The sequence below is a fragment of the Macrotis lagotis genome, chromosome 5, assembly GCF_037893015.1.
Source record: "Macrotis lagotis isolate mMagLag1 chromosome 5, bilby.v1.9.chrom.fasta, whole genome shotgun sequence".
In the NCBI taxonomy this organism is placed as follows: Eukaryota; Metazoa; Chordata; class Mammalia; order Peramelemorphia; family Peramelidae; genus Macrotis; species Macrotis lagotis.
The window spans coordinates 146986541-147001131 of record NC_133662.1 but is presented as its reverse complement, the minus strand read 5'-3'; the positions used below and the strand labels follow the sequence as shown (position 1 = coordinate 147001131).

Sequence of the window (14591 nt, the reverse complement as noted above, 5' to 3'; positions counted from 1 at the left end):
ACACTCTAGAATCTCTGCCAAAAAAACACCGAATAGAGACACAAGGAATTTGACACAACTGAATAACCACAGGGTTAGTACCAGTGACCTAAAGGGATGCTCCTAAATATTTCCTTTCCCAAATACTTTAAAACAAAATTAATTTGTTTTTTGTAAATAATTTTTAAAAGATTAACATATGCCTTACAATTCAGGAAGTGATAGTTTGTTGACATTCCAAAAGGTTGGCAATCAAGCCTTTAGAATATCAGTGGCATTAAATTTCACCTTAGACAGGTGAGGAGAAGTAGAATTTTGAGTTAGAACATCAAAGGACCAATTATACCCCTGCATCTAGTCTGTCTCTCCCACATGCTTTGCAGAAGCAATCTATAGCTTAGGCTAGCAGGGGATGATATTGCTACTGAAGTTTTAGTAGGCAGCATGGATTACATCTGAGATATTGCACAGGAATCATTTTTCAAAGGCATTTGTTTTCTTTTTTAATATAAACTTATTTATTTTTCCAACTATGTAAGTATAGTTTTCAACATTAATTTTTTTTTTAAGTTTTTGCAAGGCAATGGGGTTAAGTGGCTTACCCAAGACCACATAGCTAGGTAATCATTAAGTGTCTGAGGCCAGCTTTGAACTCAGGTACTCCTGACTGCAGGGCTGGTGCTCTATCTACTGCACCAACTAGCCACCCCAACATTCATTTTTTGTAAGATTTTTAGTTCTACATTTTCTCCCTCCCTCCCCTCCTTCACTCCTCCCTTTGGCAGCAGGTAAGCTGATAGTAGTTATCCATGTATAACTGTTAAACATAATTCCAAATTAATCATACTGAGAAAGAAGAATCAGACAAAATGGCGGGGGGGGGGACTATGGGGGGGAAACAAAGTATAAAACAAATTTTGTTAAATGGATAAATAGTTTGCTTTGGTCAGCATTCAGACTCCTTAAGTTTTTCTCTGCAAAGGAACTTTTCTTCTAATTTTATTTGTTTTGTTAAGTATTTCCCACTTACACTTTATCTGGCTCAGGACTGATGTCCACTTTTGACCATTGTTCCAACATTGTCATCTGGTACCTCCTTGGTGATTTTGAAGGCCCTCGTAATTCTTAGTGTACAAACATTGATGAGTAAAGGGGGCTCTAAATTTAGACAATCAAATGCCTGCATTAAAAATGATGTTTTATCTCCTCTGCTGAATTGTAAGGCCCCAGGGCCCAGAGACCTTGTCTCATTTCTTTTGTGAGTCTCTTTTGAGAGTTTTAGGATTATCTTGAGCAAAACAAAGCTCATGCTTTATTGCCAAAGGGCCTTCTTTCTTTTCCAAATAAGATAATAATAAAAAATTTTAAAACGTTAATAGAAAGAGAATTTAATTGAGTCAGGACCTCCTGTGTCATTTTGGGAATTTCTTGGCATTACTTTCCTCATGTATAAAATGGGCAGGTTTAGACTAATCATCTGACCCCAGCAACTTCAATAGGGTTTGATCTTTGGACATATCTAAATATAATATTTCCAGTCCTGTGTGAAGTCATTCAAGTCAGATTTCTTTGTTCATTTTCAGATTTCCAGTAGAGAAGAAATCAAGATCAATGACTTTTATAAACCAGAATTATAGTGGAATAACTTGGTGGGCTGCTTTCAGTTGCCTAGCCTAGAAATTCAGAATATTTTCTCCGAAATAGACCTCAATGACAATACTCTGAGCAGCTATTATACATGTGCCACTATTTGTGTTCAACCTACAAGAACAGATTGCACAAAGGTATCATTTGTTCTGGTTGTCAGGGTAATTTCTTGGGTGCCTCTAGCAAGATTAAGATGCATGATTGTTTTTTCCTTGCTTTCCTTCATATTATGCCCTTCACAATTCCTAGACTTCCTTTTTAACACTTTATACAATGATTCTAGACTATGTTACAATCCATTATTAATCTTGTGGTTTCTACCTTCCCCCCAACCTTTGCCAATAACAGCAAGTTATGAGAATGATTTCCCCATTTTTCAAATGAATAAGCTTAGTTAAATTTCTCTCTGCCTGACTTTCCCCAGGGTCACGTGGAAGGAGTTAGTGGAACTCAGATTAGAATTGAGCTCTCCAACATCCTGTCTGGTGTTCTGTTAAGTAGGTCACCAGTGATGCTTGTTTTTTTTTTTAAGGGCACAGGTTTTCCTAATTTCTTAAGCTGACCTCTTCCATTGCAAGGAAATTTAAAGGGGAAATAGTATCCCAGCAGTTGACAAGTGTGGATGCTTTAGGCAAGTGGTATCAAACTCAAAAATAAACAGGGGTCACTTAACAGTACATAAGAATCTCTGCAGCCTTAGAAAGACACATATTAAATTTTTCTGTCTTCTATTTTATTTGTTATGTTAAGTATTCCCCACTTATATTTTATCTGGCTCAGTTGCACTCAGGACTGATGTCCACTTTTGACCATTGTTCTAATATTGTCATCTGCAGCTCCTTGGTGATTTTGAAGGCCCTGGTAATTCTTAGGGCACAAACATTGATGAGTAAAGGGGGCTCTAAAGACAATCAAATGCCTGCATTAAAAATGATGTCTTCTCTCCTCTGCTGAATTGTAAGCCCCCAGGGCCCAGAGACCTTGTCTCACTTCTTTTGTGAGTCTCTAGCACCTGGCTCAGACATACTTTTTGGGTGCAAGCTGAATTGATATTTGGCATCACTTCCCTGCTTTTCATCCAATTCAGGATATGAAAGGCCTGGGAAATAACTCATGTACTATGTTCATTCTGTAGACAAATTAAAGACTTATATCAGTAGTTTTCAATATACATCTTCCTAAAACTGTGAAATTCACTTAATAAATCTTAAATGGTTCTGGGGAAAAAACAGAAATGCTGCTCTACTCATTAGATATAGTCTCCTTGCCTTTTTTTTTTTTTTTTTGGCTGCCTGATTAAATGCTAATATTGTAGAAGTCCAGTAGTCAGACTTCCTGCCTTAATTGAAACACATGAACTTGCTCTCGTGGTTGTTTTCTTCATCTCTGCTGTTGGATGAGCCATGTTTGTCTCTAGCTTGTAGTGGTAGTTATGATAAACCTGTCTGGCACTGTCATTTTAATAGACTTGGTCCAGATTTCTCAAGGTGTGGACTCTAGGTCACTAGTCATGAACAGCACGGCCAAAGTAACAATGTTATTTTCTTTGTTGACTGTCTTATTTCATTGTGTACAAAGGATATCTTGACACTTGAAATTATTAGCTTGTTAGTCTAAAATATGAAGCATAAGAACTGTGTTTGTATGTAGAGACGTATATTATAGCTTCTTGAGCATATCTATTAGAAATATATTTGATATGCTCATAATAGCAACTGTGGGAAAAATATTGAAGCAACTTCTCTGGTGGACTTATGATAAAGCAATTCACCCCAGAGACAGAGTCATTGGAATTCGAACACAGCCTGAAGTACATTTTTTTCTCTCTCACTATTCTTGAGGTTTCTCATCTTCTTTGGGGAGGGAGGGGGGGTTATGTTTATTCTTATAATAAGATTATTGTGATAATATAAAATAAATAAACAAAAAAAGAAATATATTTTATAAAAAAATTTTATTTTGGTTACTACATAGGATGTATGACACTTGAGAGTTTTCATTAGTTCAGTCATCTTGATCTCTATATCTTGCCACTGGACCCAGATGACTATAGAGTGAGACTGGAGTCTTTGCACAGCCCTCCCTCACTTAAATCCAATTCACTTGCAAGTCATGGTATCACCTTCCCAGTGTCTTGGTCCTCTTCCATAATGAAGGACAAACAACAGTAGAAATAGGTGGCATAGAGTCACATTCCTAAATATCAGAGGGAAAAAAAAGAGGGCTAGGGACTACTAATTAAAATGCCAGCTATGTCAGAAAACATATAGTTCATTTGAGAGTCTGTGGAGCAGAAAGAACAGAGATTGATTTTAGGTTGGAAGTAGGGAAGATGACATACCTAGGGAAGGGAGGCAGAAGTGAGTTTAGGGGGTCAGCAATCAACCAAATATGCTTATAGTAGTCAGAGTGGACTCCAGTCCTCTCCAAGAAACAAGCAATCATCCTCTAAGAAGGAACTTGAACAGTATCTTATGTGCTTCCTTTCCTCCCTTGTTCCTCCTTCCTCAGTCTTTCTCTAACCAGACTACCATCCTGTCCTCCTCCCAGGAGACTGTTTTACATTATATTAGTTTTACATTTAAGACTAGCCTTAAGGTAGCCATGGTATTTAAGTTCAGGATCCCATTCTCATCCCCTCTGCCCTTCATATAAAGCAAAACAAAAATACCAAACTTTCCCCCCTGATTGCTCTTGTCCCAAAATCCTTTTATCCCACTTTTAGAAACAAGATGATTGAGGCTAACTTAAGCAATATAAACTGTGAAACTCATTTTTACTGAAGTAGAAAGACAATGAGACCATATGGATAAAATCCTAGACTTGGAGCCTGGAATACCTGGATTCAAATCCTGCCTCACTCAGCTATGTGACAGTGGGCAATTCACAACCTCTTTTTGCTTTGGTTTCTTTCTGTCTGAAATGAAGGGGGTTGAATTGAGTGTCTTCTAAGGTACCTCCCTACTCTGGAAGTATGACCCTGTTCCTATAGTCATCAATAAAGATGACCAATATCTGAACTCAAGACTTTTTGAGTGAGGGGAACAGTTTACCAAGAAAGAAAGAAAGAAAGAAATCATTACCAAGAGGGCTGAGGGGAAAAGGTCCGAATGGAAAGGCAGAAAAAATTTTGCTCTTTCCATCATTTTGCCAAGCACTAATACTCTTAACCTTAAGCCAGATGCTGCCAGAAATTATATACATAGATATTTTTATTGTAGGAAATTGGGGCCACACTTAGTTTAACAGGAACTTTGCCATCAAAGTAGGTGAGGTAGACCTATACTGCTTTGCATAATTGTTGGAAATCTTATAATGTTTTGTTTCTTTGTTGAACAGCTTTCATATAAAGGAACATAATTCCCAAGAGATTCACTAGTCAAGATATTAATCAAGTATCACCTCTGTAGTAGCTAATATTAGTGTATCATAGAAAATGTGTGGACTTATTAATAGTGTTTCCTTGGCTACTTGTGTTCAGATATCTGAATAATCATTATTAGCTTTTCTCCTAGCTACTTAAGAAAAGCTCTCTGGGCTTTAATCTTCAAAAGTACTTTTCTATTATTAGCACTTTAGGTTGCTTACTCTGTTACTGTTTTTAAATTAGAGCTTAATAACAATTATTGAACTAGCAATTACACTCATGATTTGGAAGCTTTAATGGTTGGAGTACTGCTTTTGTGTACATGTCGGTGTATGTGTTTATGTATTTGTGTGTGTGTGTGTGTGTGTGTGTGAGAGAGAGAGAGAGAGAGACTTTAGAACTAGAAAAAAAATGCTTCCATTTATTGGATTCCGAAGTCCATGTTTTGTTTTTAAAAAGTGAGGCAGTAAGAAAACGCATCCACAAGTCCAAACAACCTCACTTATCTGTTCAGGGTTGTAATAAAATTAAAGGATTCAACTAAGTAAATAAATAAAGGCATCATTGATAAAATGTGAGAGCTGACCTCAACCTCTCTAGGTCAGGCCATAATCATCTCTTCTCTTGTCTCCTGTTAACATCCTTCTCAGTAGTCTCCAGTTTTTCTCCTTTATAATTCTTTTTCTACACAGCTGTCAAAGTGTTATTCCTAAATCATAAATTTTACTATATTACTTATCTTTTCAAGAGCTCTTAGGGCTCCCATTTGCCTGTGAGACAGAAATATAAACTGCTCTCTTTATTGTTTAAAGCCCTTCATAATTTAGCTCAAGATTATCTTTCTATATTTATTCTACACATTTCCACATTGTATTCTTCTTCATCCAAACCAGCTCTCTTGAGTCCCTCACTTCCTTCAAGCACTAACTCTTGCATGAGACTTTTCCTGATCATTCCCCTTATTACTTAGACCCTCCCCCAATACTATGAACTTACTTTGTATATGGAGCTAGATGATATAATAGATGCATCACTGATCTTGGAGTCAGAAAGACTGGACTCAAAAATAATTTAGCTGTGTGATTCTGAGCAAGTCATTTAACCTGTCTGCCTCAGTTTCCTCAACTGTAAAATGGGGATATTAATTATTTCCCAGAGTTAGTGTGAGGCTCTAATGAGATAATAATTGTAAAGTACTTAGTTCAGTTCCTGCTGCATAGTAGTTACTTAATAAATGTTTGTTGTTTGATTAAAGTTAGGTAGATCAGGGAATAGATGGATATTAAGGAGTCATTTGTCTGTTAGGCACTCAATAAAAGAATTGATTGATTAAAGGAAAGACTGTAGGTTTATATTTTAAAAAGAAAAAGTATGATCTCTTATCATTGAGAACCATTTTTCTTAGTATTCCTTCTTTTTCAGAAAAGGCTTTTTGTGTGTATATGCACATATCTTGCTTCTGCCACATTTGTAGATAGCAACAGGGGAGAGGGAAGGAATGTTTTCAAAAGACTGCCAAATGAGTGCTATCACTCTTTCTGAAATAAGGAGGTTGGATTGAAATATAAACGAAATGTCACACCCAGCATATGGACCTTCCTTCTCTGAAGGACTTGTGTATGAACATTTTCTGGAAGCTGCTTAATATTTTTAAAGTGATTTGGAAAATAAAATTGTACTTATAGTTCTTGGCTCTCTGTGAAATGTTATAATTAAAAATGTAAGAAAGTCTATCTTCTGCCATAGGATTGCTTTTTGTTAAGGGAATTTGAGGTATTTTGACCACAATAAACATACTTCTTAAGAAAAGCACTGTATGTGGCCCAAATCTCTCTGTCTTTCTGTCTCTCTGTCTTTCTGTCTCTCTGTCTCTCTGTCTCTGTCTCTGTCTCTGTCTCTGTCTCTCTCTCTCTCTCTCTCTCTCTCTCTCTCTCGTTCATATGTTTTGGAGGCAATTAAGGCTTAGTGACTTATCCAGTTACTAAGTGTTTGAGGGCAGATTTTACCTCATTTCCTGCTGACTCCAGGACTGGTGCTCTTTCTACTGTACCATCTAGCTACCCTGGTTAAATATACAATATGAACAGTCATTTGAGCATAAGTATTGAATTCCTCCCACTCTCAGCACTCTCCCTATTATTGTTGATGCCATAGAAGGGTTTAGGAAAGGGACAGATTCTTCACCCAAACTCCAGATCAATGGTAGTGGTGGCCATATAGACATTCAAATCTGACTTGAGCTCTAGGAAAAATTGGGTTTGAAATCTCTGCTCTGACTTAGTGGAGAACATTATGATAGGTTAGGATAAGGACCTAAATGAACTTCTATGAGATGGATCAGAAGCAAAGGACCTAAGGTTAGCTGTAGGTAGCATAATGGCAAGTTGGCCAGAGTGTGCTTATAGACTAAGAGCTAAAAAAGATCTCAACGGGCATCTAGTTAAAATCTAAAGTTGGAGAAATAAGGTCCAGAATGGTAAACTGCTATGCAGGTAGCACCACAGGTGGAATTTGAACCCAAGTCCACCTATTCTGAAGTGAGTGCTCTTTTTACTGTACTTAATAATACTGTAATTAATATCTAATTAATACTTAATACAAATCACTTTAAAAACCTTAGTAGCCTTCTTTACTAAAAGTAAACAGAAAATCAAGAGTTATTAAAAATCAGTAATTACATACCTACAAGACAACAGGCAAATTAGTGCAGAAAGGTATGGAAAGATGTAGATCTCAGGTGAGGGGAGCTAATCAGTGTTCTGACACTTACTATCCATTTTAGTGAAAATGATTCCTATCTCTGGACCTCATTTTCTTATATGTAAAATGACCTAAGGGATCTCTTATAGCTCTAAATCCACAATCTTATGAAAGCTAAGGGTGAAAAAAATCCAACAATATATAAATATTTTTGTATATGATGATTTTTTCCACATGATTTTTCAAAGGATAATAGAAATAGCCTTCTTTTCACAACATAGATCATAAAACTACACTGTCTATTAGTGGATACAAAAATACAAATTATAGTCCCATTATGCATCCTATATATTTTAATTGAAGAATATTTTAAAAAGCTGAACTGATAAAGACAAATTAAGTATTTCCTCTTCTACTATACCCAGAAGCAAATAATCAAAAATGTCAGAATATATATATAAAATCAAAATGCCAGGATAGAGAAAAGTGTTATGATATCAGTTGTCAATAACAATGTAATTTAATTTTTAGAGAAAATGAACTTCTGTTTATTAGATTGGTAAAGATGAAATTTTTGCTAAAAGCACCACTACCATGTTGAAAAAACAATAAGATATATTACAAAAATTATTTTAAATCTCTGCTCTGACTGACTGTGTAAATCTGAAGTAACTTTAAAACCTCATATAAAGATGATCTATTAGGATTGTGGAAGTTGTGGGGTACTTTGGAAAGAGCAGTGGTTTGGAGTTCTAGGATCTAGGCTCAAATTCTTCCCCCCCCCTGCCATTTTATTACCTTTATGAACCTAGGTAATCACTTCTCTTCTTTGGGCCTCTATATTCCCATCTGTAAAATGGAGAAGTTAGACTAATAAATGACCCTTAAGCTTCCTTCTATCTTCCATCTCTAAATTTATGAAGCTCTTACGACCTTCAGAGTTCAGCTGTACAGTACATCAAATATGCTTTTATAGCATTACCCTTATTTCTAACCCTACAATCTCTATTTTAATGGAATTACATTATTTATTACTGTGCTCTCAACACAGTTTATGCTTTGAAATATCTATCAAATGGAATGGAATTACAAAGTTTCTGTGACTCCTCTGTTCCTATCTTCAGACACTTAGGGTGATCCTGACCTAGATTAATTCTCATTTTTGTAGGAAAATAATAATCCCCTCTTAAAATAAGAACTGTTTCAACTTGAAGGTCTTTTGGACACTGGAACCTCTTGTGCCTAACACCATGTCTTGAATGAATCTTGATAGTCCTTTGCCCCTTCACCTAATATGCCCTGAGCTCTGGTACCTGCCAAATTCCTGACTCTTGCCTGATGTTCTGGTTTCTCCCCTCTGACTTCACATAGCTTCTTGTACCCTTCCTAACACTAGTTCACTCCTGTGCCTTCTTGTCTTCCTTGGTTTGGCCTTCCCCCCCACCCCCACCCATACTGTCCAATATTACTAAAGGACCACTGTGTATACCTTCTCATCTGGTTTACTCCTTAATCTTTCTTGCAACTTGGTAAGTATTCCTTAGTTGGAGCCATCAAAGATGTTAGACTGAAGTCTCCTACTCTCTTGTTATTAGACATTCAGAAGCCTTATAGTTCATTCCTCAAAAGTCAAAATCATCTTTCTTTGGAAAATTGAAACATGAAAATTTTAAAGAAGCAAATGTTTCCAAGCATGAAAAATATCCTATGGACTTATAGGCAGCATCACCTGTCAAGAAAAGTTTTGACTCTAGTTGGAGAGAAGGTTTGGTTCATGGGGGGAAAAATATTGAATTTAGAGCCATAAGACTTGGGTTTAAATACCAAGCCTGGAAATCACTAGATCTGTAGTCTCAGTCAAGTCTTACTTAAGTACTTAGTTGCCTTAACTTGCAAAATGAGGGTATGGGGATAGATGAATTCTTGCAATCTAAAAAAAATCCTATAATCCATCGCCATCCTCACCCTATTGGCAGTCCTGAGGGTCGCTTATCCCAGGAAAGCAGCAGCCTGTGCCATGCCTGCCCTCAGACCCCTTGTGAAGCCCAAAATCATTCAAGAAGAGGACCAAGAAGTTCATCCTAGACCAGTCTGACAGATATATTAAGATCAAGAGAAACTGGTGTAAACCAAGAGGCATTGACAACAGAGTGCAAAGACGATTCAATCTTGATGCTCAGTATTGGTTATGGAAGCAATAAGGAGACAAAACACATGTTAACAAAATGGATTCAGGAAGTTTTTGGTGCACAGTGTCAAAGAACTTGAAGTACTCCTGATGTGCAACAAATCTTACTATGCTGAGATTGCTCGCAATGTTTCTTCTAAGAATCACAAAGTCAGTGTTGAGAGAGCAGCTCAGCTAAGCTTTCAAGATCACCAATCCAAATGCTAGACCAAGGAGTGAAGAAAATGAGTAAAAAGCTTTTGTACATTTTTATTTGTGTTAAATAAACCCTCAAACTACCAAAAAAAAATCCTATAACTACTCTTCCCGTCTTAACCCCTGTTCCCTCCCTTACTTATCACCCAATAATTGCTCAATAAGAGGGTATTTGGAGCGATTCATCATATCACTTTCAATTTGAAATCTTCTCCAGCTCTGTATTTTTCCTCAACCTAGCCTTCCAGGTGGTTTCTCTCCCTTTAATAAAGCAATCCTTGAAAACTTATCTTCTCCATGAAGACTGCCTGATTTGTTGGAAAATAAACTTGATTTCTGTGTCATTCCTTGGTTAAGGAAATTTGAGGAACATAATAGGCAGCATTGTGATAACCATCTTGTTACCCTTAAAACTGATAAATATTTGGCACTAGACAGAATTTCCTGTACTCTCAACAAAGTCAGGGCCCAAATGGAAAAAGGCCCAGTGCCATTTTACCTACTTTTTCCTCATGGTTCTAACTAGGGCAATCAGTAGCATACAGCTATTTTTGTCACTGTTTCTTCTGTTTGAGATTTAGAGCTGAAGAAAGCTACAGATGTTTACCATATGGTTGCTATGAATGAATTTGATGTAGAGATGATTTAAGTTCTTTTAATATGGGGAAGGAAGGAAAGAGATGTATTAATAATAATTTGGATATCTGCTCCTCCACTGTCATCTCCCGATCCCATATACATATTTCTCCTGATCCATTTCGGACAAAACTGTCTGACCAGATTCTCAGTGATATTTAATCCTACTCCATTTATATAGTTCAGAGATAGAAAGAGCAATCTTAGCAATGGTTTCATTTGATTATCGCAATAACCTGGTGACTTGCCTGAAAGTCTCGATGTTGTTTAGTCATTTGAATTTGTGTCTGACACTTTGTGATCCCTTTTAGGATTGTCTTACTGGGGATACTGGGGAAATTGGCTATTTCCTCCTCCATCTCATTTTACACACAAGGAAACTGAGGCAAACAGGGTTAAGTGATTTGTCATGGATCACGCAACTAGTAAGTAAATGTCTCAGGTTGGATTTGAACTCAGGTTTCTGGGCCCTATAGCTCTCTGAGGTCTCTTTACCATATAGCAATCTTTCCATTATGATAGGTTGGTAGGTTGCTTCTCCAAGTTATACTCCTAGTGGCTTCCAGCGCCAATAATTCTCCCTAAGAAGTGATATGTTACCTTTTTTTGTGAAGATAGGTCTGAATATTTTGAATTTCTTCTTTTTTTCCCCCCTTTTTTACAATTGGAACAACCAATATGGTACAGTTTATCTTCATCTATAAAATGAAGAGGGGTGTGGAAGAAAACTAAATAAAGCTTTCTAGTTCTTAATCCTGTCATCTGTTTCACTAGGGTTAAAAAAAAAGGTTAGTGTTTATTAGACTCATGGAACCCACTAATGGAATTTAATATCAATTTTTGACATCTGTGAAAAGTATTATGGATTTAGATTTAAAAGCATTTTTAAAACTATAGCAGAATCGATTGCCATCTGATTTGATTACCCTCTTCTAAGACAGTCTAGTTTCAGCTCTAAATTTCATTTCCAACAAAGTGCTTATCTAATATATCTGACCAGATAGAGAGAGAGAATTTACTGGTAGTGTGGTTTCACTTTGTGGGAAAGGCTATTGTTCTGAAGCATTCTTGTAGAAGGATATCTATTCCTTTTCAGAGAATCACTTGCTAACAGTGAGGTGTAGATTTATGAGAGGTAAGTAAGTGAATATTTCTATTATGATTCCAATTCTAAAGTTAATTAATCTAGGCAATATGATCAACCTTTTATCTCCCTTCCTTCTCCCAATATTTAGGATATTAAAAACTATTTATCTAATGAAAACAAACATATCAAGACAGCATAGAATAGTATATAGACACCTGGTCTTGACAATGATTTTAGTCCTGCCTCTGACATATGCTGGTTCTGGCCAAATGATGTAACCTCTTAAAACCTTAGACAACTCTTTGGTAGAGGAGAAAAGTGCTTATTTGTATTGGTAAAGGGAATTTCCTTGAAATCACAGATCTTATTCATTACAACTAGGCGACACAATAAATAGAGTGCTAAGCCTGAAAAAGAGGGCCTAAATTTAAATACATTCTCAAACATTTACTAACTATGTGACCCTGGCCTAGTCACTCAACCTCTGTCTCAGTTTCTTCAATTGTAAAATGGGCATAATGATAGTACATACCTCCAGGGTAATTATGAAGATCAATTGAGATAATATTATTAAAGCACTTAGCCATGGCAGCTAGGTGGCAACAACCCTGGAGTCAGGAGGACCTGAGTTCAAATCTGGCCTCAAACACTTAATAATTACCTAGCTATGTGACTGCGGGCAAGTCACTTAACCCCACTGCCTTGCAAAAAAAAAAATCACTTAGCCCCAGTCTGACAGAAAGGTACACATAGTAGTATAAAAGTAAATGATTTTTCTTCACTTCCCATAAAAACCCCCAATAAAATAAGAAAATGTCTCATAGCATAAGAAAATGTTATGATATTGGTGAATACTGATATATATTATCATATATCATATAATATCATAAATCAATAAATGCATGGGTCTAGTTGAAGAAGGTTGACTGATTCTAGCTCATTATCTGAGAACCATGAGTGTCAGTGCCAAAACTAGACCAGAGCATTTCAAGATATGACTCCTTTTGGGGAAACTGAAGGCCTAGTTTTATTCCTTCTCTCTCTCTTCATACTGCCAAAATCTCATGGTCTTTTTTAGATTTTTATGTGCCTCATAGTCACATCTGAGGCTTCAGTGACACACAGTTCTTACAGTCATTGAGAATCAAAGTAAATTAATTTACATTGCCTTTCAAAGTCAAGTCTTCATACTGTCAGCGCATTTTTTTGGTTTGTTCACTATTTTATTTTGCTTGAAATAGAAGAGTGTGAAATTATTTCTTCAAGTCATCAGTCACTAGCAATATTATGTTGAAGGGTTTTTTTAAGATTCTTAGTCCTTTTACTCCCACATTTGGAGTCAAACAATCTTCATAATCTCTATTGTAATCCTGGGATCCTGAACATGGAATATATGCAAGTGTTGAATGTGGAGTGGGAAATGGAAGGCACAACATGGTAAACAGCTGCTAGTACTAGGGACCAGTTGCTTTGGGCTCAACTGCAGTTAAGAAGCTCAAATTGATTGACATGGTGCTTCGAGAAAGCTTTAGGTGAAGTTCTCCCCACTAATCTCCTACTGCTGTGGATGTGACAAACTCCATTTCGCTTAGACACTGGGCCAGAATTTGAAGGGAGCTGTTAGGTTTGCTCTCAAGATATGATCACAGATGGAGAAATAAATTTTTTCCCAGTTTGAAGTCATCCAGCAGAGAGCTTCCTTGTTTCTTTTTCCCATTTATCCAAATCAAATTGATTTTTTCCTATCATCTGTGAAAAAAGGACAGAGCTCTATAGGGGTCCATGATGTAAGGAGATGGATTCTCTCAGTCCCCCTGCAGTTTCTGAGAGCATGCTTGCAAAAGTGATGGAAAAAGAAATAGGTAAGGAGCCTATTTTTTTATTGCTGCTGAAAGAATTCTAGTGACTGATTTAATATATAATTTGGAGAATAAATAGTCTGCTATTTTTAGTGACTTTCATTTTATTTTTTTCTGATTAGCCCTGGTTGATGGTATGTCTTGTTTTTTGTTTGCCACTCAGAGAACAATCTATTTCTATTGATCCTTTTCTTCTAAGGAAGGCAAAGAGTTTATCAAGGGATGTGGAAATCATTTGAGGTTGTTTTTCTATATCAATGTAGTTTCATCTTAAGCGACTAATGTTAAAGCCTTTTAAATGGAACAGTTGATAGGGACTCTGGTGATCCTTCTAAATCTGACTGTACTTGGAAATTTATGTCATATACTACATATGCATGTCTCCTACACAGTAGAGATATTGCATAACTACAGTTATCATTTATCTATGTGTCAAATTGACTACATGGTGAAAGAAGATTTAGGAAGGATTTTGCTCACACTAGTCTTGGGAGGCAGGTAAGGCAAGTGTTATAATCTCCTTTTATGGGAAGAATCTAGGGCTTAATGATATGTTTTGACTGGCCATGTTTCCACAACTAGTGAGGGCAAAGCTTGAACTTCAACCCAGGTCTGTTTTAGTCTACGTTCAGCCCAATGTTTCTTCTAATAATGAGGATAATAATAATAATAATAAACATTAATAATAACCACCATTTGTATGGTACTTTAAAGTTTGCAAATCACCTTATTTGGCTCTCACAGTAATCATCATATATATATATATATATATATATATATATATATATATATATATATATATATATATATATATATTATCCCTATCTTATAGCTTAGAAGACTGAGGATGAGAAAATTTAAGTAATTTGTTCAGGGCCATGCAATCAGTAAATGTATGAGGTAGGATTTTGAATTCAGCTCTTTTTCCAGATC

General features: G+C 36.3%; 1 protein-coding gene and 1 pseudogene across 2 annotated transcripts in view; both read left to right on the top strand.

The window, feature by feature from the left end:
- The window catches only part of MAP7 (microtubule associated protein 7), a 229253-nt gene that overhangs the window by 78565 nt on the left and 136097 nt on the right, over window positions 1–14591 (top strand). The window lies entirely within an intron of this gene.
- On the top strand, window positions 3500–14394 carry LOC141488005 (large ribosomal subunit protein eL32 pseudogene; annotated as a pseudogene).